Consider the following 22,973-nt stretch of genomic DNA (forward strand, 5'->3'; position numbering starts at 1 on the left):
ATATTTACTGCGTGGGTCAGAAGAACCATGGGGGCTGAAACTGCAGGTGATTCCCCACTCGGGAATGTGTAATCTTCCATATAAAGCAGGACCCCTGGCTCATTCCCTTCCTGCACTTGTCCCTCCTGGCTATTCAACTTACAAGCTTTTGAAGGCAGAGACTATCTGTACAGGTCTAACACAAATTCTGGGAGGTTTTGACTTTACAGCTATCTGGGGGGCAAAAAGCAAACTCTGCTTTGACAACACACAACATAGGTTGGAGACGTAGCAGCTTGACTAAAGGAAAAAGAGATCAAAAGGCTTTGCCAAAGTCATCCCATTAGGGAATGACACAATTGAGGCATCCCACCTGCCATGTCCTCATGTGGCAGTCATGGAGAGATAAAAAATAACCTGCTACAATGACAGAAGCAAAGGAACCTGTTTCCATACAGAAGACTCTACAGCCTTTAATGACTTACATTGGATGTGAAAGGCATCTAACTCTCTGCTTCCTCACAAATATAAATCCACTCATGCCTCAGATCTGGTCTTGTGAGCTGCTGACTAAAACCAGACCAGAACCTTTCAGGCCAAAACAATCACTGCAGCAACTCCACTGACTTCAGAGCTGTTAAACTGCAGAGGGATTGGACTGGCTGTTTTTAATTGTAGTCACAAACCCAACTGCAGCCTGACGAGCAGAAAATAAGATGCTATCAGAACCATGCACTCCTCTACCTTGCAGAAGAGAAAACATGCAGGAGCCAAGAGCCTTAGCTGGACTGATCCCAAGGCCATACTGTTTGGAGGAATGGGAATCTGGAACACCCCAGATGTCTGTGCTCTGTTTGCACCAGCATCAGGTCTAAAGTACTGTGACATCCAGGATCAGTTCAGCATCAGGTGATTTGCTCATTAATTTCATCTATAAATCATGTTCCTGCTTTTAAAATGGCAAGGACAATAAAACACAAAGTAAAAGGTATGAAAGACACACAGACACATACAGTGAGGGAAAATGTTTGCAAAGACAATGCTGTAAGTATAAAATAAATTTACAAAACTATACAGAGGGCATGTGAGAGTTGTCAAAGAAGAGATCATATATACTGCCATACAAATTTCAGCAGCTTAGGGACTTTAGTAGAGGTTGGCAAAATGTAGTAAAGGACCACCTACATCATCACCAAAATACAGTCACTTTGGGGAGGAATTCAGCATCTTACTCACCAGTAGTGCTCAGCAATTAAGGTTCCTCTTTAAATCCCCAGCACTTAAGCATGTGCTGAAATTCTAGCACATGCTTAAATCCTTCAATATTTAGGAATGGTTGAGTCCATGACTAATGAAACAAAAAAGATAATTTATGCATGTTCAGTCCTTCTTAGGAAGATTGGAGTTAAATATGCAGCTCTCCTACTAGTGTCTTTCAATGTTTAAATGCAAAAGAAACAAAAGCATAACTGAAGATTTTAAGAATTGGTATACCTGTTGTCTCCATGTTAGGATTTGCAAAAGCTTTGTAGGTATGAAAAATAAAGCTGAATCTGATGAACAAAATAACAAAATTCTCATTATAATTTACAGGAGCACACACATAAACACTTATCTATCTGTGTATCTGGAATATGCAGTACCTGGTATATAAAAATTTTATTGCCAAATTGTATACTAAATAATAAGTTAAGCTGATAGAAACATAAAGATCAGTGTTAGATGGAAACCGAAGGAAGGGAGAATTTCAGCAGGAAATTGCTCACTACCCCATTGTAGTTTGGGGGGAATTTGTAGGATACATGGGAATCACTGGGGCATTTTGACAGTGTGGCTATATAAATCCTGGGTCCTGATGAAGGATGTGGCCCTTTTATTTTCAAGGCAACATCCAAGCTGATCTCAGTTGTGAGTACTGAGCCCTTGGACATTTCTTTTGCACTCTAAGAACTCAGCAGAGGAGAAAATGGGTTTCTAGGTGGTTTGAGGAGAACAGGAGAGAGGTTGACAGGCTGTTCCAGGTGCTGTGCTGTGGTACTGCATTGTAGTGTGAGACTGGGACCAGAGAAAAGGAGCATAAGGCAGGAATCAACCACGAGGAGCAGAAAGGCTGCAGAAGGCCTCCTCTGTGCAGGTCCAGTGTGGCTTTGTTGGGCAGAGCATCTTTCCGCCTCAGGGCCAGGGCTGCCCTACAAGGGCTGTATCAGGCCATGTAGACATGGTGCAGTGGCTGCCCTCAGATGGCAGGGACTTAACCAAGATCCAGATGTCTGGGGACACAAGAGGGAAGAAGCTACATTAGGAGGCAGTTTGGAGAACATCACAGCATTTGAACAGTCTGGCTGACACACGAGAGCCATCAGAGGACTACTGGCCTCACAGAGCATGCGAGGTGCCAGGTGACTGGGGGCTCACTTCCCCAGGTTTTTCACTCCCCTTTAGGTTTCTTGGAGTGTGTCTCTCTCCAGAGGCCCTCCTCATACCTCAGCAGCCACACAGCCTGGGGCAGCCCTCACAGTCCCTGCCAGTGGTGCTTCCCTTGCCAGCTGGCCAGGGCAGCCAATGGGCAGAGGCAGCTGACTCGCTCCTGAGATGCAATGGGTGACAGGCATCACAATCACAGACACCAAGGGATGCCCTACCTGGTGTCCCCCATGGCCAGGATGGGTGGGAAGCCACTGCCCTGTTGGTTGGAGCTGCCCAGCAGCAGGAAGAAACTCTGCAGATGGCAGAGGGCAACAGACTGCAAGCAAACACAAGCTCCATTTGATAGTTCTAAGAGCCAGATTATTATAAATCAGATTGTGGATAAAGTACTGATTGCATTCACCTGAAAAGTTGGTCCTACTTATGAACAGAATGCACTGTTTTAGCCTGCCTCCAAATCCTAGTCAATCTGGTTCTTCCATGGACAGAAATGCTTCTTCATAAACTTTGCCTGGAAATGAAGCCACCAGCTGTATTATTCTGTATGGGTCCAACAAGTTCAGAGTGTAATATGATGGTTTCGCTTAGGGGCCTTGACTGATACTGCCCATCCCTGCTGGGTTTCCTATGGATCCCTGCCCTTAGGTGCCTGTAGTGCAGTGCTCCTGCATCTCCAAAGGGAAATACACACCTCTGTTTAAGAAGGAGCCTAGATACGAAACCTTTCCTGTCTCAAACGGGGAGGATTAAGTCCCATGAGCCTGATGTCAGGTCTGTCCCAGTCAAAATACTGAAATCATCCAGGGAACTTGTCTCTTGATACAAGTTTTGGATCCTCTTAGATTGGGTGGAAATCACTCACAGGGAAGAACAGTACCTTATTCAAAGGCATGGGGATAGGTGCTGTAGGAGGCCCCACATGAGTGGTACAGAGATTTGCAACATGAGCAATGCAAGGCTCAGGCCTTCTATGCTTTGAACATGAACTGCTAAAAATGGGCCCCTCTTTCAGCCCAGAGGCCAGGAATTGAAAAAGGAAAAAACCCATCTCCCTGTGCTTGTGCTGCCACCTCCCTCTTTCTCCTCTGCTTGCGACAGACAGCTCAGGCTGTGAAGACACGGTGCCGAGGTGAGCGTGTGTGTGTGTGTGTGTGTGTGTGTGTGTGTGTGTGTGTGTGTGCATATGCGCACGCCTCTTGGTGCGATTCCTCCTTCCTTGCCAAAACATCTCCTGCTGTTTATTTATTTATTTCTCCCTGATAACGGAGGGGATCGCGTTTCCGGAAGAGTGCCAGCAGATGATACGAGCCCAGGACTGATACTGCCAGCAAACCCATGCCAGCCCTTTCTGCCGGAAAAATTTCATTTTTTCCAGAAGGAAGCCATGAGTGTGAAGCAGAATCCCAAATCCGATTTCTCGGCATTTTTTGTTATCACTCAGCAGCCCACCAGGTGGGGCAATGGAGGGAGCTCACTCAGCTGCAACTCAGTGCCTTAATCCAATTTACAGCTTCTCTTGGAGAGATAATTACAGTCCTGAAACCAGTTAGCACTGTACAAAGAGGCTCTCGAACCAAAGCCCCGATCCTGTCTTTCAAATATTTACCTAGAGTGTCAGGGATGCTTTGGAGAGGGAGGGGGGCACTTGAGCTAAGCCACTGTGAATGCAGAAGTGTGTATAAAATGACCCACCCTGGACACATGTGCCTCACTCGCACACTCACACAGGTTTCCTAAAGCCCCATAGAGATTGACAGTGTGGGACTGTCACCCCCTTGTTCTCCAGCTCTAGCCAGTCAGGCAGTGAGAATGTGGTCAACTCTTTCCCTGGTCATCACCACACCGCTCTCCATTAAAGCCACTCCTGGAGCCACCCCAAGGTAGCCAAACCTGTTCAGTTTCCCCCACTGATCAGTGATAGCACTTGATTTAATACTAAGGTGCAACCTCTCTTTGCAAAGACACCATGGGTTATAGCATCACACACACCAAGTGTGCCACACCTGCAGTTGCTTGCTTGCTTGCTTTTCACAGCAGCTGGGCCTGAATTTTGCACACCCCTTTATCCCTCCACTTGGCCCTCACACAACTGGCCAGACAGGTCTAAGCTTCACAGCGAGGAGGAGTCCGAGGCACTCTGTAGCAGGGCAAAAGTCATGCAGGAGCAGCTATGCTCTATGTAGACATCCAAACCCCATCCTTTTCAGCATCCCAGCTTTTCCGCATTGCAAGACCCATGCCTCTCCCGTCACCATCACAGCATTGCCTTGTGCACCTAGAAAGAAAACATTTCAGGAACTCACTAGTGGTAAAGTCTATGTGGCAGACACCTTTGAGATTTCCTGTTGTATTTCCACAGTGATGTGTGGGAAAGGCGACAAGCAGCCAGGGGATACTTAGTGATGGACATACTGGACTCAATATGAAAATTACCAAGGATGAAGCTTGGGGATTCTGTGGGTTTCCTTAAGCCACATTAAATAACTTGTAAACTGTAAATTAACCTCCTGTGGCTTAAAGATCTTGGTCTTCATCACTCTGATGTAATTTGGGAAGATCTTCTTTGCAGGTGATTTTCAGTCTGCCTGGTATATCCCAGAGATATCCTTAGGATTTAAGCATAAAAAAGGAAGAAAATAGACAAAATACAAATTCTTGGTGTAGGAATAGCAGCTGGTGTAGGAGCAATTGCAGATCAAAACATACAGAATGTAAGTAATCCACAGGGAAGTACGTAACTCCTCTCCCAAAGCCTGGCTAATAGCAGAGGCCAAGTTGTTATCACCAGCTAAATAGATGGAAGTCCTGTTCTGGGAACTCCTCCTCTAGATGTGGGTCTGAAAAGTCTCTGGGGAAAGAATCAGCCAGTATCGCTGCAACTGCATCTGCCATGGAGCACCAGCTCAGACCAAGAGGGACTTTCCTTCCCTTCCACATGCTGAACTGAAGGAGTCAGGCTAGCTCCCTGGCAGAACATCTCCTTCCAACAGGCCACAAAGGCCATGGCAGGTCTGCAGTGACAGAGCTTTCCCTGGGAAAAAATAACCTTTTGTTGCTCTTGTTCAAACATTCAGTCACAAGCAGAAAGTGTACTTGGTTGGGATCCAGGTTCAAGCCCTCACTCTTCTATCCCTTTCCTCTGTGCCCTTGGCCAAGTCCCTCCACTCAGCATCAACAATTGACAGCAGGCACTGTCTCTCACTGGGTGCGCCTGTGCTGGCAGGTACAGTCAGAGCTGAGCTCTGAAGCATGGCGGTACACAGGAGAGGTCAGAGCTGGCTGGATGCAAAAGGCATGGCTTATTCGTTCATACACAGCCCTGGAAGAACGTGCCTAGACATAGAAAGCTGGTACTGAGTGAATTTTTCTCCTTGTGGACCTCTGGCTCAGCTCTTCTGCAGGGCAGACATGCCCCCAATATGGGTTTCTCTCTGAAAGGACTAAATGATGGATGTTACTTTGACTGGAGCCTTACATCTATTTCCTGGAGTCTGGGGTCAATCCCATTGAAGTTTGTCTTCACTCTAGCAGGAAAGGGAGTGGCAGAAACCAGATTTCCAAAATAAAGATACTCCATTTGGAAAGTCTTTGGTCTCTGAAGCATTTGTAGAAACACCTCTTTTTTGTAATTCAACCTCACTGTGAACCTTAAAGTGCATATCTGCTGTGCACTGGATACTCACACACTGGACAAGTTTACGAACTCCCCAGCTACCCTGGCAGGTCCTCACCCTGGCAGTAGTTGCAACGTGAGGGCCATAAATATATTCCATGAGAGCAGCTGCTTGTATTTCCTACCAGTGTATTAGCATCTAATCCTCTTAGCTTCTTCATTCCTTTTGCATAATATTATTGTCCAGTAATATGAAACATAGAAGGTTTATTTTGAACCATGCTGTCCCTCCTGTGATTCAGGTCGTCTGAATCAATGCTCTAGCTCTGGCACTTGGCTTTTCCATTGACTGCTCCTGTGGCATTTTTGACCCGCCAGGAATGTGGCTAAAGGGCAGCTGGAGCTTTGCTTCCTAGTGAACTTCCTAGCAAAGTGTGGTTCATCTGAAGCACTGCCTACCACTCACGGGGATGCCACCCCTTGTGCAAGTGACATTCATTTGGTTTTCATACCACATCTCCATCAGAACCTGTCATCCTCCAAGAGTGAAACAGGGATACCTTACATCCTGCCTGTGTAAACACCTGTATTTTCACCTGCCTTTCTAATGTAGCCTATCTCTAACGTGGGATACAAGCACCCCATTAGCAGGTTACTGTATGGTTCCCTGGGAGGTCTATGAGAAATTAAGTATACTTAAGTAAGTATAAGCATATAAGATATAAGCAGTAAACAGCTGAAATCCATGGATTTCTTCCTGTGCATCCATCTGGTACCTGGGGCATAACCTCTAACAGTGAGCAGTGGAGAGACCCAGACACACAAAATCACCATGCTGATTGTGCCAAGGTTAGAGAAGCACTTGCAGCAAATGAAAGCACTGGACCAATGCTGACCCAAAGGGGAAAGCAAGGCATTAGAACTATGCTTCTCAGCAATTCACAGGCTCCACAATGCACGGCTATACCCACTTTCCCTATCACAACCCAAACTGCACACAAATAGATTGCATTAGGAAAGCCCAGGAGACCTTCCAGTCCTACATTATATCATGTCTTCAAAACAAATCTGACCAATGACACCTTCTCCTCTGGAAGACAGACTATGGGCTCTTCACCTCAGAGACATTTTCCAATAGATAGACAAAATCCATAGCCATTACAGGAGTGCTGGTAAAGTCGTTAGTATTAAATTGAATTACTATGCTTGGGCTTGAGGATGTTTTATTGTTGGGTTTGATTTTTATATTGTTGGCTGTTTCACTGAAGAAGCTAGGATATAAGAGGGGTAGGAAACCTTTTAGGTAAAGGAGCGTGTATCCAGTGGCAGCATATCAGGAGGCTGGCTTTAATGATGACTTTTTACAAATAACTGCATCTTTTAAAGAGTTTCCTACACTAAGCCAAATCCTGGAGGCCTTGCTTACCTCAGAATGTCATGATTAGGCCTGAAGTCTTTTGTCAATGATGTGTGCCTGGATCCAGGGAGGAGTTCCACCTTTGCTGGAACTGCACTACCCTTAAAAAGCACAGGAAATACAGAACTAGGGATTATTTAGAAAGAACAGATAAAAATGAGAACAGTCAACTCTGGTCAACCTGATGACTTCAAAGGGCGCTGAATGGCTCCAGTCTGTACCATCTCAAAAGCTGTGGTTTATGCAGCCTCAAACCAGGTACCTACTGTTGGTTTGGTTGGTTTTTCTTTTTCTGAAACCTCACCTTATGTTGCTGTTCTAGCTTTGTCTAGACTCACAAAGCAGCAGCATATATAGATGGGAGAAATACTAGATGTCTGTGTGGAGTACAGTGCTGAGGATCCCCTGTGCCCAGCAGGCAGATAAGGGTTGGGAGGAAAGGACATGACTCTATCTCAAACCTCCTTTGCTTGGTGTAAACAGCAGCCTAAAGGCTGATGGGAATTTTCCCCCTTCTCTCATTGTGGTCTGAAATGGCAATATTTCACTGAGGATGATGGAGCTGAGTAAAACAGCACTGCAGCCAGAGCAGCTGCCAAGTGGCCATCAGGCAAGACTTTGTCAAGACACATGGAGCTGGGCTGGGACCCAGCAGGTCCCTGTGGAGTCCTGACCCCTTCCACCAGGTCCAAGGCGCTTCCCCTCTCTCTGGCAGCAGCACAGCCGCTCCCAGGCATGCTGCTGCCGCTGAGCTGTGCGGCTGGAGGGGATGGCACATTGAAGCAATTTGCCAGACTGCATGACAATTACTAACACAGATGCTCCTGTGTCAATATGGGCTCTTCTCTCTGTTTTGGTTACAGCGATGGGTGTGCCTGGCGGGGACTCCTCTCAGCACAGGCCAGTAGGATTATGGGGTTGGGAAGGGGCCATGTCTGCCTGGGCTTCCAGGGCAGTGGCAGCCTCAGAGGCTGTCCCTGCTCCCTCTCCTCCTCTAGCCTGTTTGTCAGCGTCTCCAGCTGCCTGACACCACCACACATTTCCCTCTGTGTCCCCCCTACACAATACTGTGGCTTTGTCTCTGCAGCATCCCTGCTTTGCTGCCAGTTTGGTGGCTAGGGATAAGGGAAAGGGGCAGTGTCCAACTCCTCCTGCCAAAGGCTCTGAATCTCTTACGTCTCCTCCTCCTTTCAGTTTCTTCTACTCTCACCATGCCGCAATTGTGTCGCTTTTAAAAGGTATATCAGTTATTGCACAAGTGCCAACACATTACACTGTCTACAGACACAAGAGAGGTGAGATGCAGCAGTTTTCAACAAGGGTCAGGACAGGCATAAGGAATTACAGACAAACCCCTTTGCTCTCTGAGCAGTTCTAGGATCCATCTTCCCCTACCGTTTTTTGACCAGCACCAAGGTGTAGATAGTTTTGCCTGCTGAAGCCTGAAATGTAGGCAAAATGTTCACATCCAGTAATTCAAATGTCATCAGACCCCATCCAAATAGAGAAACGTCATCAAGTTGATGTAAGGACCTCAATCAGATGCTGTTAACGGTACACACTGCCATTGCTCTGCACACGATGATGCTGTCCTTCTGAGTGTCTTGGAGACTCCAAAATCCCAGGAGATATGGTACAGCGATTGATCAGGTCTGTATGAACATAAGAGTCTTCCCTCTGGCTGCAGCTTTAGCACAAGGTGGAAAGATGAGCAGTCCTGGGCTATTTGTTGCCCAGAGCTGCCTGACCTTGCCCCTGCAGAGGTGGCCTAGAGGGGCTGTGTCCAGTCATGTCAAGCCTATGCCTCATGGCTGCACCCTCACCAGTGCCTGTCCCAAACTGAGACATGGCAGTCACTGCTGCTGGCTTAGTTAGAAAGCACTCTGCTGTACTTCTGCCAGCCAGCACATCTTGAGATGACCTGAGATACTACCGCTTTCAGCTGCCCTTCTTTGTTAGCTACTCCTTGTCCCCTGTTCCCATCACAGGAGCACATCCTGCTTCCCACAGGCTGGAGCAGCTGAGGCACAGCCACGTGTTGCCCTCTGCCAACTCAGCAACAGCAGATGGGTCTCCTGGAGAGGGCCAGCAGGGCCAGTAAGCTGGGAGGAGATCATGTCTCTGAGAGACTTCATTGCCCACCAAAACAGTTTGGTAGCACACTCTACGTAACACCAGGCTTTTCTCTTGCCCTGTAGGGATGGCTACTGTTGGCTTAACTCCAGGACAAAACCATCTCGGGATGTATCCTTGGTACCTTCTGCCCTTTGAGGAGGCCAGCAAATGGATCTGCAGCTCCTGCCAGACCTGCACCAAACCAGCTTTCTTCTGCTCCTCCTCTGCCAAAAAAAAGCTGTACTGCTCCTTTAAATGTGGTGCATGTTAAAAAAAAATAAATTGACAAGCTACCTCACTCTCAAAAGAGTGAGAAATTTTCATTGATTGATTTCTTCATGGCTTCTTAAACAGATAATTAATTCACCGTGAACCTGCGGACACACCGTCGTGAGTCGTTAATATTGTAAATTCACATATACTTCAATAATCGCCTGACCCCCCCGTCACCCCGAAAAACAGATAGCTGTGCAGCAAGGAGGAGGGGAATGGGGGGAATCGATTTTCGAAGACATGAAGGGATCACCCAGCAAAGGGAAGCTATTGATTCTCTTTTATAAGACACCGCTATAATATTTATTCTTTTGTAAACAGAATTAACCCAGCATCATGGGTCATTCCTATCGAACAACTTTCCTCACATGTGCACAGCAATGTTGATTGTACCAGATGAAGTAGAAACATCCAAACTGCACCACCCACCCTGAACCACACCTCAGCATCTGCTCAGCTCGTGCCGGCCATGTCTCACTGCCATGGCACAAATCCAGATGGTGCCAGGCTGGCCACAGCAGGGATGGGGATGGGATGCGCAGGTATGAGCATCCCAGGAAGTGGCCACGCTCTTCTAACGAAGTGTTGATGGTACCGTGGTGGTCCTGGGCTGTTTTGTGCTGGGGAGGAGGTGACTGGGGGGCTGCTGCAGCACAGACAGGTGTGAGGACCCCATCACATTCAATTTCTTCTCTGACCACTCATGGCAGGGGATGCAACCAAAGGGTCTATGCAGGGCATCATACACTAGAGCCCTGAGGCTTGGTGGTCCCTTGCACAGAGAGAGTAGAGACAAGAAGCAATAGGGCTGCCTGTTGCTGAGGCACAAGCTGCTGCTTCTGGAGGGACAACTGCATTTCACCCACATTGAATTTCAACCCAAAAGGAAATAAGAGCCTGAACATGAAAAGTGGCAATCAAAAGCCAAGGGGAGGATTCCAGATCGAGCATCCCAATGAAAAGCCAACAAGATGTGCCCTAGTCCAGGAAGGATCTGTAAATCCTGGCTAGAGCTGTCTTCCTTGTGTGTAGCTGCATCACCCTTCTCCGTAAGAGACTAGTCACACACATTCAAGTCTCTCAACGACGCATCTGTGTGGGACATCACAATGTGTCTTGCATAGAAAAAGATGCAAATCTTCGCCTTAGATTACAGACACATGTGAGGTCTGAAAAGCCTGGGGGATGTAACCGTGAACTCCTGGCTGCCCATCAACTCCTGAATTGCCCACCAAGTACCACCATGCAGTCCAAAGCAAAACCAGAAATCATAACAACACATGGTCTTATTTTCACCTGCCTCCCAGATGTGAAACCTTGTTTTCCAGCAAGCTCTTCCCGTCAGGAGCCACCAACATGCCACACGAGCTGTGACTCGGATTTTCACAAAACAGAAAAAGAAAGATCACGCCTTTGTCACGTTTCATGGGCTAAACCCAGAGCCCCTGGTGTGGAGAGGTGGTTCGGGGCTTTTAAGCTGAGGGGTGGACCCTTAGCAAGGCAGCGGAGCCCAGTTCGGCGGCTGCCAGGAGCGGTTCGCTCGCTTTGCCCGGGCTGGCAGAGACAGGACGGCTCCGAAACGGCCCCTCCACCTGAGATCCGGCCGTGCCAGGCAGCCGGCACTCCGGTTGCCTTCACCTCGCCTTTCTCCCGTCCCGGCCGGCAGCCAGGGCAAGCAGGAGCGAGCGATAAACTGTGTCAAAGCATTCGAAAGCAGAGGGGGAAGAGGCGGACGGGGGCCGGGCGGCAGCGGAGGGCCAGGCGCGGGCAGCGGAAGCCGTAATTAAAAGCGAGGCCGCGGGCAGGCAGCGCTCCATTCAGAGGGCTGACAAAGGGAGGGTCTGTGGAGCAGAACCGGGAGGCAGTGAAAGGAGGGGGCCCCGCGGAGCACCTCGCCCGCCGGCACGGCACGGCACGGCACGGCACGGCAGAGCGACCCGTCCGGCAGCGCCCGTCTGACCCGGCCGCTCAGGCTGCCATTCCCTGCACGTTAGCAGAGCCACGGCCTGCGAAGGGAGGGAGCGCCAGCCCCCCAGGTCACCTCCCAGCTGCCCGCCGGTAGACAAGCACCTTTCCACTCCAGCAGTGCCCCTGAATGCACTAATTAGCCCCAAATCTTGGTGCTGGGGGAGGCCATGGCAGTCCTGTGACAGCCACGAGTGGCCTGGCCCTTAAGGGAGAGTCAACGAGGTCCTGTCTTCCCTGTGGCCATGGGTGGGATGTGGTGGGTGGAAGCCCTGTGCTGGGTATGGGGCCAGCCCTGTGGCACCCCTGTCTGTGAGGGTACCCCTTGGTGTGGGGGCTCTAAAAAGGGGGCTGCCTGGCTTTGTGTTTTCTGGGGGTCAGTACTATGAAAGGCTGGGGGGAGAAACGAACAAGAGGCCCAGAGCTTGTTGAAGGGCAGCCTGTACATCACAGTTAATGCGGGGCTCTTTCCAAAACAAAGGGTCTCTATGGCTTTCAACATGTTTACATGACAGTGCACAGAAAGAGCACTGAAGTGGCATCTAAAGGATTCCCTCCCCACCTCCTAGCTCTTTGCCTTCCCTCACACAGCACATATTCAGCACCATCTCCTTCTCCTCAGACCCTTTCGTGCTACAAATTCGTGTTTTTCTCTCCTAACACATGCTTTGCCTTTGAGGGACTTCCCAAGGCTTTGCTGTGAGGCATTCACAGCTGTGGTGCCCCATACACTCCCAGCTGAGGACACTCAATGGAGAAGCTCATGGATACAGGAGTCCTAACACAGTGGGCACATGTTAGGAAGATACTGCTGGTGAAGGGTCTACCTAGGTCCGCCCTAGCTCTAGCCAGTCTTCCCTGGACTTGAGCAACATTAGAATCAAGTCTTAGCTGAGGTCACCCTATTACATGTCCCTAAGTGAGTTCTGTCTAAAGAGGGGAGAAGAAAACCATGATTCAAGTAGGAATCCTCAGGTTAAGTCAGTGGCTGCACCAGGGCCACATGGTCTTTTCCATCTAAAGACCAAGGCAGCCCCAGAGATGCACCATCCTTTGCTTGGCTAGCAAAGGGACAGAGATAGGTATAGGGAGCTATGTGAGAGCTCAGGGATAGCAATGGGACCAGTGAAAGAGCTGAAGAGAAAGGTGAGCACGCAGTGGTCTCGCTAAGCTAAAACCAGTTAAACTAGGTTGACATAGAGCCTTTTGTCCTGCTGCCAATGCAGAACAAACCACATCACCTGATGTAGCTGGCTGTGTTATCAAGCTCAAGGATTCATTAGCTCCCAGACCCCCTGTTATGGTGCTCACAGCCCTCATAGCAGCGTGGTGCCCCTCACTCCGAAAACCTGCAGAAGTCAAAGCCCCTCACAGGATCTGACATGGTGAGGGGAAAAAGTGGCATGGTATAAAGGAGTAAAGAGCAGGCAGCAAACCAGGGCCAGGGATTAACCAACTCATCTTTGCTTCTTCCCTCCCATGTCTTCTCCATCCAGCTTCCAAGGGCTTCCAGCTGGGGCTCCTTTCTCACCTGTACACCCCATAGCCCCAGAGGCTCCCATTACACTCCAGGACCCTGATAATGACTGCAAACAGCCAGGAGGAAACTGAACAACCCTAGTGTGAGTGTAATTGCCTTCAAAGCTAGCAGTGCCAGCATGAAAGACTGTTTTCAGTATGAACAGCCTTTCCACCATCACATGCCTCACCCAGGTGCACATCTTTTGCAAAGGCCCAAGGGACTGAAACAGCTCTGCAAGGCCTTAAGAGAAGGGAAATTGTTATCAGAGTCTCCTGTTGACTCCACAGCCCACCAAGGAGGCTGCTGGCTTCTGCAGGCCGTCCCCCATCTGTTGGAATAGCAGGAAGTTTTGCGTTAGCAATAAAAAATACAAAAAGCTGGAGTCCAACTGGTGACTGAAGTCTGGTGTCAGGCTCCGCTGCGGAGATATCACAGCTGCATACAGTGCCTGCTCTCAAAGAGGTGCTTATTAAACATTTGCCTTGGGTTTATTTTCCCCGTTTGCTAAAACCAAACATTCACAACAAGATTCTGTAAGGGAGGGCTGCAAATCAGAAGTTTGATTTCAAAAACCAAATCCTACCAGCCATCTGACTCTTGTTTCTTCTTCCTTTGCTCTCTGCTTTTAGCCTTTAGAGAGGTTACTTTGAAAAGCTTACAGCCACATGGGCTACTAGTGGTATTTATTTTCTAATTAAGAAACCCAAGTTTTTTAACTAAGTGATCAGGCTTTTTAAGAAGACCCCAAGTAGCCAATACACTCTTTAGAGCTGGCAAAAGGGGTTCACATCACAGAGCTATCTCAAGATATAGAAAGGACTGTTTTCTAAGCTGGATATTTTTGTGGAGTTCTTGCCTTTTTGCACAGCTGTCCAGATGCTTTCAGTAGCTGTAGATACCTTCCATGCATGAGCTAGATCAAGGCTTAGGAGCTGGGCAACAAACTGGACTCCCAAAATACAGAACACACACATGAATGCCCGGCTGTTTGGAGGAAAGCTCTCATTAGCAAGACTAAATCAGCAGAGCTGTGGATGTGATTCAGAAGTACCAACATCCAAATGTCAACAACACATCAGGTCTCCAAGGGAAGTGGGACAGTTAGTAAGCTAGTAGTACCCACAGCTTTGCATCATATAGGCCAAGAGCACATGAGCTTCTTCCCAACTAAATACTATTCAGCTGCACCTGAAATAATTTGAAGTAGATTCCCCACTGAGTCTGGGAAGCTCTGGCTGATTCCAAGCTCATCCACTGAGCCTTCACATTTCCCACTGCCACATTTCCCATCTTGGGAAGCCGTGATCCCTAGGCGTCGCTGCTTTGATTGCACACTATACACAAGCACTGCAGTGCAGCATCCACAGGAGCATGGCATCTCCTGCCTGCAGCTCTCCTGGTGACTGGGCCAGTCCTTGGCATGGTCAGCATCAAGCTGGTCTTCTCCAGCAATCTGGGCACCCAGGGGAAAACCGGCCTCCCTGTGGAGCCACACTGTGAGGCACTGACACAGATCGATCCACAAGCTGCCCCTGATGTTCTCCACTTCTGATTGCTACATTTTTTGTGACAAATTGATAAACTGCATCTCCACTCAGTTAAAGATTTGATCTCGCTCTCTTAATCCGCTATCAATAAGATATTAATCGTGCACCCGACCCGTTCTGTTCCCCGTCTGCCTGCAAATCCAATAATCATTTCAGAATTCACAGCCGAGTGGGGCACTCCCTTCAAACAATTAATTTCAGGGGACTCTCATTTATTTTCCCTGTAACCCTCTTCCACCCCACCCCTCCCCTGCTTGCCTGTCTGTCCCCTTCTCCCACCCCTATCTACACACTTGCCAGCTGAAACTCTTGCTCCGCAGACATGGGAGGTGGGAGTGCGATTTACACTGGGGGCTGGAGAGGTCCTGATGAGCTCCCTTCCATTTGCTGCTCCACACAGCTGATTAATCCCACCTTGCCCAGACCCCAGGGTTCTCTAAAGGTGGAGGCCAAATTCACCCTGAAAATAATACCTTGTCCTGCAGCCAACTACCCTGCAAGGAAGTGGGGCACATCCTGGCCTGCATGGAAAGGTGGTGAGCTGACACACAACTCCCTGACTGGGGCTGAGGCTCTGGGTGCCAACTGCGTGCTCACCCACCAGCAGGACATGGGTGAACCTCTGAACCTGGTGGGCTCAACCTCTGAGTGTCCTTGTAGGGAGGTCACAAGGGGAACTGCCTCCCAGGTCATGCCAATGTACCCGCCCCACAGACAGGGGGGATAGCTCCAGGTACATTGCCCTTTCACCGTGGGTATTGCTATCTGTGTGAGAAACTCTGCTCACTCACCGATCCCACAGTGATGGGATTTAGGGTTCCCCTAAAATGAGATAAGTACTACATAGCTCCTCTCCCACCTCCCCTGCCCTTTGCTCTGCTAGTGGCTCCAGATTTCCACCCCTGACTATCCAGGGCAGGGTTTGTCCATGCCCAGAGCCACGTGCCTCAGGGCAGGGCAGGTAAAGGCTAATTGGGTGAGGAGTGTGGGCCATGAGGATGGGTGAACTGGTGACAACAGAGCTTTATCCACATATGTCATTGACATCTTCTAGTAGCCCAGGCTGCTCTCTATGCACTTTTTGCTTTGGAGTTCAGGGCTTTTAGCTTCTCCCAACAGTCCAGAAGAGAACTAAGCTTCTTGGCCAGCTGTGCTCTCAGGCAAGGTCTCACTGCATCGTTCTTTCCCCATCCAGCATTTTCTGGCACTGCGTCTCAAGTGCATCTCAACAGCCAGCCCATTTTAGATGAGGCTGGTAAGAAAATTAGTCTATGCAGTAATTTTCTAGCCACAACATTCATATGAAGGCCACATACACAGAGTAGTTTGTGCCTCAAACTTGCTACCAGAAGTGCTGAGGACCAAGCACAGAGCCCATGGGGAGGTAAAAGATTGCAGAGAGCACCACAGAACATACAAAGTCCTTCATTATCCATGCAACAAATACTAAGGAAAAAGCCCATATTAAAGTGTCCCTCACTGTCAAAGGACTCCCTACTGATGTGCTTTTTTTGCTTTGTCCTCTGTTATCCTCCCTTTTTACCTCAAAACCCACAGGAGGCAGAAGTGTTATGATCAGAGACAGGAAGGACTGGGAGAGCAGAGCTGTAGCTAGCAATAGCTGCTGTTGGCATCGGCAAGAAGGCCAGAGGAAAGAGCGGCTCCGCTCCTGTGTGGGGACAAGAGCAGGGCTCTGACAAGCTCTTTAAGCTCCCCAGGCTCCAGAAAATGCTGTGCAAAGTGTTTTAGCAACAAAAGTCTTGAGAAGAACAAACACTCTAATCCCTTAATGAGCCGGCTGATCCCCCATCCTGGCTCTGGCTTCTGTAAAGAGCCACACGCTCCCCTTCTCCCTGGCCCCGGCCCCCTCCGGAGCAACCCGCCGCGGTCGCCTCAGAACCGATTCAAGGTGCTCTTCGGGATCCAATCCAATTACCCTTCGTCCTGCTGAGCGGCCCCACAGACCGATGACTCTTTCAGGGCTGAGTCTTATGGCCTGTTAATCCTCCCCTCATTAAAAGACCTTGTTCCTCCTCCTCAGAGATGGAAAAAAAACCCAACCCACAAAAAAAAACCCAACCCCACACTGGGAAAACTTTATGCAGGAGAGCCCCAGAGTGGAGCACGGAAGCTGGACTGCAAGCCGTGGGCTCTCCCCACTCTCAGAGGTCACCTCTGCACAACTCGGGGGTGTCCCTGCCTCCTCCTGCCCCCAGACCTGGCTTGTGCATGAAGAAGACAGTCAGGCAACTGGCCCTCATGCTGTTCTTGCACTGTGGCTTTATTGGCTTCTCTTTAATGGGCCTGTCATTAAGCCAGAAGGAACCTGGGTGGGAGGGTTCCCATAAAACTAAGGCCTCACAGCTAATGAACGCAGCACCGGGGGGGGGAAAGGACACAGGAGTGGCAGTTGTAGTTGGTCATGCAGGATTGAGCTGGCCTTTGCAAGGACAGGGTCCCTCCTCGCTGGGAGAGAAAATGTCAGAGCAGCCCCCTCTGCCATCCACCCCTCTGATCCCACACATGCGGGAGGGACTGAGGTCTCCAGCCCAGAGGGTGGCCATTCCCACACTCAGGAAGGTCTCCTAAACACTTAGCTGGAGGGATGAGCCAGAGATCAGTCAGCTGCAACCACCTCCTAACAAAGTGCAGTGTTGCCTCCCTTGGGGTGATTTTGCTCCTTTCCCTTCTGCTTCCTTCTGTCCCAGTCACAAACCCCAGAATTTTTCCTCCAGCTGCACATGTTATCTAAAGTCTGACCAGTAGCTGCTGCTGATGGTGCCAGCCCACTGATAAGAGTATAATGGAAGAGCAGGATGACGCCTCTTCTGAGGAAGATCCACATATGTACAAGCCAGGCCCTCCCTGCAGTCTTCAACTCACCCTATTACAAAGGGCAGTAAGGAAATAGGGTAATGCCAAGAAAGTACTTCATGGTCAGCATTTTCTAAAATAAATCATAGTTCTGATTGTTACTGTCTAGTAAGCTGGATTTACATCCCCGCCAGAACATCACAGAGCACAGTTTCAGTTGTAGGTTAGGCAGGATGGTAGGATAACAGCAAGGACTTCTTTTTAAAGATAAGGAGATGAAAATGAAGCATAATAAAATTAAGGGAGAAACCTCCTGACAGTGAAACTCATGAGAAACCTTCACTGTTTAAAGGTTTTGAAGACTGCACTGAGGAGAAAGGCAACAGGAAATATTTCAGTGCCAGATGCACTTAATGTTGTGGTACGACAGGTAGCACGGGGCTTGGGGAATCAGTTTTGTTCTTGGCCCTGATGCCAGCTCACACTACAGCCTCACCACAGACTAAATTCAGTACACACTCAGATGCTGCCACCATCCCTCCTACTGACTACATACAGAAGTCTCTTGCCAAATTTAAGCCCAGCCAGTCAGGCTCTCAGAAGTAGCACAAGCATCATGGCTTCTGGGTCCAGGAGAATGGTAATAATTCCCCCAAAATCCTCTCAGAATTGAGGCAGTCCCAGCATTCACTTGAAAGCAACTACAGAAGTGGTCAGCCTGCCTCTGGAGGTGCAAGTGATCCTGGCAGTTGGAACATGTACAAAAGAGAGCCACGAGAATGAAGCAGCTCATTTTTGTGGGGCAAGTGGCTGGTCTCAGTGAGTCAGGCTCCGCTCTGCCCATGCACTATCAGGAACATCTCTAACAACACACCTATGACGCTCTGATGCAACAGGTCTCAGGATTACATGTGACTGCAAAGGATTTCAGCATAACAAGAGGCACAATTATGTCTTCCCAAAATTTTGTCATAGCAGGAAATTGGGGCATGGACTTACTGAGCATTCTCAGAGTCAGTATCTGAATTTTCCTGTTCTAAGATAGCCAGCAGGGAGAGCAGAGTAAGCTGGAAGTGACAGTTTTCAGTGTGGTTTCATTTTGAGTTTAGTTTTCTGGGGGGAAGGAAAGAAAAGAAAGGGGGGGTTTAATTTCTTATGACTTCTCTTTTCCTTCCCCAGCAGAAAAATTCCTCACCAGTCTGTCATTCGCCCCAGGGAGGTGAACTGCATGATCTAATTGGGCATTATCTCAGCCTTCTCCAATTTCTCTCTTGTCACACAGTCTGCTTTTTGACCTATGCCAAGAGAAACAACGTTGGCATGAATCCTTTTTGGCTTTGACAGAGCCTGTTTCTGCTCAGCTCTCTTCCACAGATTCCTTCTAGTTATGCCATCTCATCCATTCACTTTGCACTTGCACATTTAACACCACAATTACAACACACAAGATTAGAAATCAGACTCACCTTTTCCCACCTAGTGCTGGTTGTTTCATTGTACTGCCTTCAGCAGGACCACTGAAACTCAGCTAGTCAGCTTCACTTTCTCTTAATGGTCAGGTTCATTTTTTATCCTCTTACTGAGCCCAGCCATCTGCAGAGAACTGCTTTGCTCAAGACCTTGGTCTCTTTCTCTGCTCACCAGTCATCTGCCATTAGGTGGTAAGTCCTCCCATGTTGTTTGAAATTACTTCCTAAATAATTGCTGTGAATGATTGAAAATATCTTGGTCAGCTCTGGCTGGATGGAGTGGTCACACACACTCCAGCATTTTCCCTGTGGGCCTTCAGTTGCTTTTAAAGTCATGTCTTGGGTGACAGTCCTGGAATTTTTAGAACAAAATAATTTTCTATTAGCTCCTACTAGATTTTACCTGCAAGTGCCTTGGTTTGCAAGTACTGTGGCTAGTAAAGCTGCCTGCTAGAACACCATCAGGAAACACACATTGAAGAGAGAAATCCCAAGGAAATTTAGTTAAGATTTTTGTTAGATAGCACATTAACAGAAAATGCTTTCTGTGTGATGATTGAAGTCATTACAGGCCGAGTTCAGCAGTGCTGCTGCAAATGCAGACCTGGTCCTTTGACACCACACAGAAAGCTGTGAGCTCTGGACTTGAACCAGCGAAATATTTAAGCACATGAGCAGCTTAAGGAATGAAGTGCATGGTTAAATACCTAGCTACATTGGGGCCAAAACATTTGGCATCTTGTAGGATTGCTCCATAAAAATGCTTTTCATTTTAAAAACAGGTCATGTTTTCATCACAAATGTACTCAGAATTACCAACTTCCTTTTCAGATGGAATTTACCATGGTTATCTAACTTAATATCATGCCTTTAACCATTGTCTCTGCAGGCAGTTATGTAGAGAAGGGCTCTTCTTCTATGTTGTCACTCACTTAGTTACACCACAAAGCTCATTTCTTGCTGAGGTGTCAGCCTGGGAAGGCCCCCGTGGTTGTGACCAGTCTCAGCAGGTTCCAGCAAAGAAGGGAGGGTGGTCTGAAGCACACAAATATGCAAAGACTCATAATCTACAAGGGGTATGTTCCAAAGCAGCGTTTGCAGCAGAACATCAAGGTGCTGGCCCAGATGTCAGATACACATGTATAAGCCAGACTTTCTCTCTTTGTCAAGCAATTACCTGCACTGTGGTTAGCACAGGAGACTGTGAGATAGAGATCAGAGCCCTCTGTGCTATCAGCATGAACACAGAGTTACTGTCCCACAGACGTTCTGTCGAAATAACCACAGTAAAGGCTGGAGGGGAAACAGCCTTAACAACAGGCAGAGTGAAGAGCTTGCCCATCTCTCTCTGTCCAGGAGCAGTCACTGGGGTTAGTGGTGGTGAAGGCTACAGGACAGTGGCACTTCCCACTTAAAATACCACCTCACGAGTTTAATGGAGCTGGCACATGGCCCACCATATTTTCATCTTCCCAATGGCAGCTTCACCAGTCCATTCCTGCACCCAGACACTGGAAGCCCATGGGGGCAAGGAGGTACATCAGTATCCCCCAGAAGTGATAAGTAAAGAGGAAGTCAAGCTAGATGGCCTTTTACTGAATCCTCCTCTGGGGGCCATAAATAGCTCTTTCCTCGGTGACCCTCAGCCTCCCACAGCCCTTCCCCACCTCCTCCCCACCCCACCACAGGCTGCTCCTTGCCCTCTACAGATCATTGTCTCCCTGCTAATTGCCCTGTCTCGGAGGAACAGGTCAGCAGCTTCAGGTGAGAGCCAGAGAGAGCTGTTAATAAGTAAATGATAAAAAAAGAGTTACAGAATGAACTTGTATCTTGCCAGGACTTGCCTTGCAATTTGGCAGCCACCGCCGTCCTGTTGCAAAAGGGCTCAAGCTCTTTTTCTCTCTTGAGCCAAAATTCTCCCACTAACATTAAGCAAAAATATAGGGCTCCAATACCTAAAAGTGCACCTGTGTGTGTGCGTGTGTGCAGGTGTTGCCAACTAAGAGACTACCCTGATAAGCCACACTGCATGTCCATGTCTGTGTTATTAAATAAAAGTCTGAAAACAATGTGCCTCCAGCTCATCTGTACTGTTTAACTGCAGGCACCCTGGCTGGGAAATGGGTCTGTCTTTTCAGTGCCTGGACACAACATGTGCCACCAACCAGCCCTACTGGACAGCATGGAGAAAACCTCCAGCACCATGCCAGCTGTCTTGCACACCATTGCAGGCTGCACCTCAGGGCCCCATGGTGCTCTGGAGAGGATGTTTCCTGAGATGGAGTGGGGGTGTGTTGCAGTTTACCATGATTTCTTCTCTCAGCATGAGCCCAGTGCCATGAGGGAGCCTTAGTGCTGCAGAACCTGCAGTCACAGCCATCCACTACTGTCTCTAAGTGCTAAAAAACACATTGAGCTCACAGGAAATCACCTCTCAAAACCAAACACAACATAAAAGACAGACAAAGCATTTGGACTTCTCCCTAGACAAGGAGCTCCGTCCCAGAGGAAGAAACTTCTGATGTTAGACCTCAGAGCAGATTTGTTTCCACTTCCAGAGAGACCAAATTTCCCCTGGAAACAGCACCCTGGGCTCTCTGTGCCATCTGGCCTATAGGAGATGCTGTGCCTCCTGCCTCTCTCCTGTTGCTGTCCTTTCCCAGGAGGAGGTGCTGCAGGGTGGTGGCCACACTCCTCCGCTCCCCGCCTTTGTGAGCCTAACCCCATGGGGTCTCGTAATCCTTTGAAACCGAAGTTGTGTTGATGGATATATTTGCTGGGTGCCTCCCGTCTCTCCTGGGATCGGGCTGTCCTGTCTGGAGGCTCTGTGAGGGAGAGGGGTCTGGAGTTTAAGAGCGTTATTGTTACCAGAGGAAGGAATTTTTGGTCCTATAAATCAGAGTCAGGCAGCAGTAGGGCCAGCATACTTGGGCTGTGTGAACAAACTTCATTTCCTGGGAGACTGGCCTTCAATCACCCTCTGTCATACTCCACTGATCAGAGGTGGACATGAGAGGAGTTCATTAAGGTGGAAGAAAAATAATATAATAGGTCCTCCCCATGCATGCACTATTCCCGACCCCTGGGGGTGGCAAGACACCCCTTCCTTGTGCTGAGATCCAAAACACACATGCACACACACAGAGTCACTCACCCTGAATATGCTGGTATTCCTCTGCCTAAGCAAATTTCCTCCTAAAAATGGACACCTCGAACATAGCCTGAGGTTTTTTCTGGCTACTTTTCAGATGAACTCAGTCTGTTGACTCGCTTTGTAATTCTTGGCTGCACTCTGCCGGAGAAGAATCAGGCCCAGCACTTGGTGCAAAAGGAATCAACAGTTTTCTGACCAAAACAGAAAAGCTCAAAGCTCTCCTTGTTGATTTTGTTTCCTGGCTTTCTGAATGGACTTTTTCTTTCTTTCTTTTTTATTAGGGGGATAATCTCTTCTGTTTCTCTTTACTGTCCTTCAGCACTGCCGATTGTGAAAATTATTGAATTAAGGAAAAGGGCAAGAATGACAAATAGGCAAAAATAAAACACAGTGAATGAAAAGAGAAACCAGTTTGAATAATGGATATAGAAAAAAATTCCAAAGGGGATGGTTGTTTACAAAAGGTTTTGTATTTTTGAGAACAAATTGCGAGCCAACTGTCTACTGGAAACTTGGGAAAGAATTCTAGTAAGTCCCAAGAGACTGAGATGGTGTCTGCCGTGGACTGCTCCAGTGATGATACCAAGTGGAGTAAGAGCTCTTCAGACTTCTGAGCTCAGTTGTGCTGGTGACATCCATTTGCACGCATCACAAAAAGTGTAAATGAAAGAAAGTCAT

General features: G+C 48.4%; 2 long non-coding RNA genes across 2 annotated transcripts; one reads left to right on the forward strand and one right to left on the reverse strand.

Moving 5' to 3' along the window:
* Nucleotides 1–6,795: 6,795 nt before the first annotated feature.
* On the reverse strand, nucleotides 6,796–19,399 carry LOC133215110 (uncharacterized). The gene is made up of 3 exons (XR_009726315.1): nucleotides 19,139–19,399; nucleotides 18,868–18,967; nucleotides 6,796–7,537 (listed from the first exon to the last, which is right to left on the reverse strand). It is a non-coding gene; the product is annotated as an uncharacterized LOC133215110 (long non-coding RNA).
* LOC133215109 (uncharacterized) lies at nucleotides 12,467–13,868 on the forward strand. Its single transcript, XR_009726314.1, has 2 exons — nucleotides 12,467–12,575; nucleotides 13,286–13,868. It is a non-coding gene; the product is annotated as an uncharacterized LOC133215109 (long non-coding RNA).
* Nucleotides 19,400–22,973: the final 3,574 nt, after the last annotated feature.

The sequence above is a fragment of the Neopsephotus bourkii genome, unplaced genomic scaffold (genome assembly GCF_033783945.1).
Source record: "Neopsephotus bourkii isolate Nb327-2 ecotype Australia unplaced genomic scaffold, CSIRO-AGI_Nbou_v1 NB_951, whole genome shotgun sequence".
NCBI lineage: Eukaryota > Metazoa > Chordata > Aves > Psittaciformes > Psittacidae > Neopsephotus > Neopsephotus bourkii.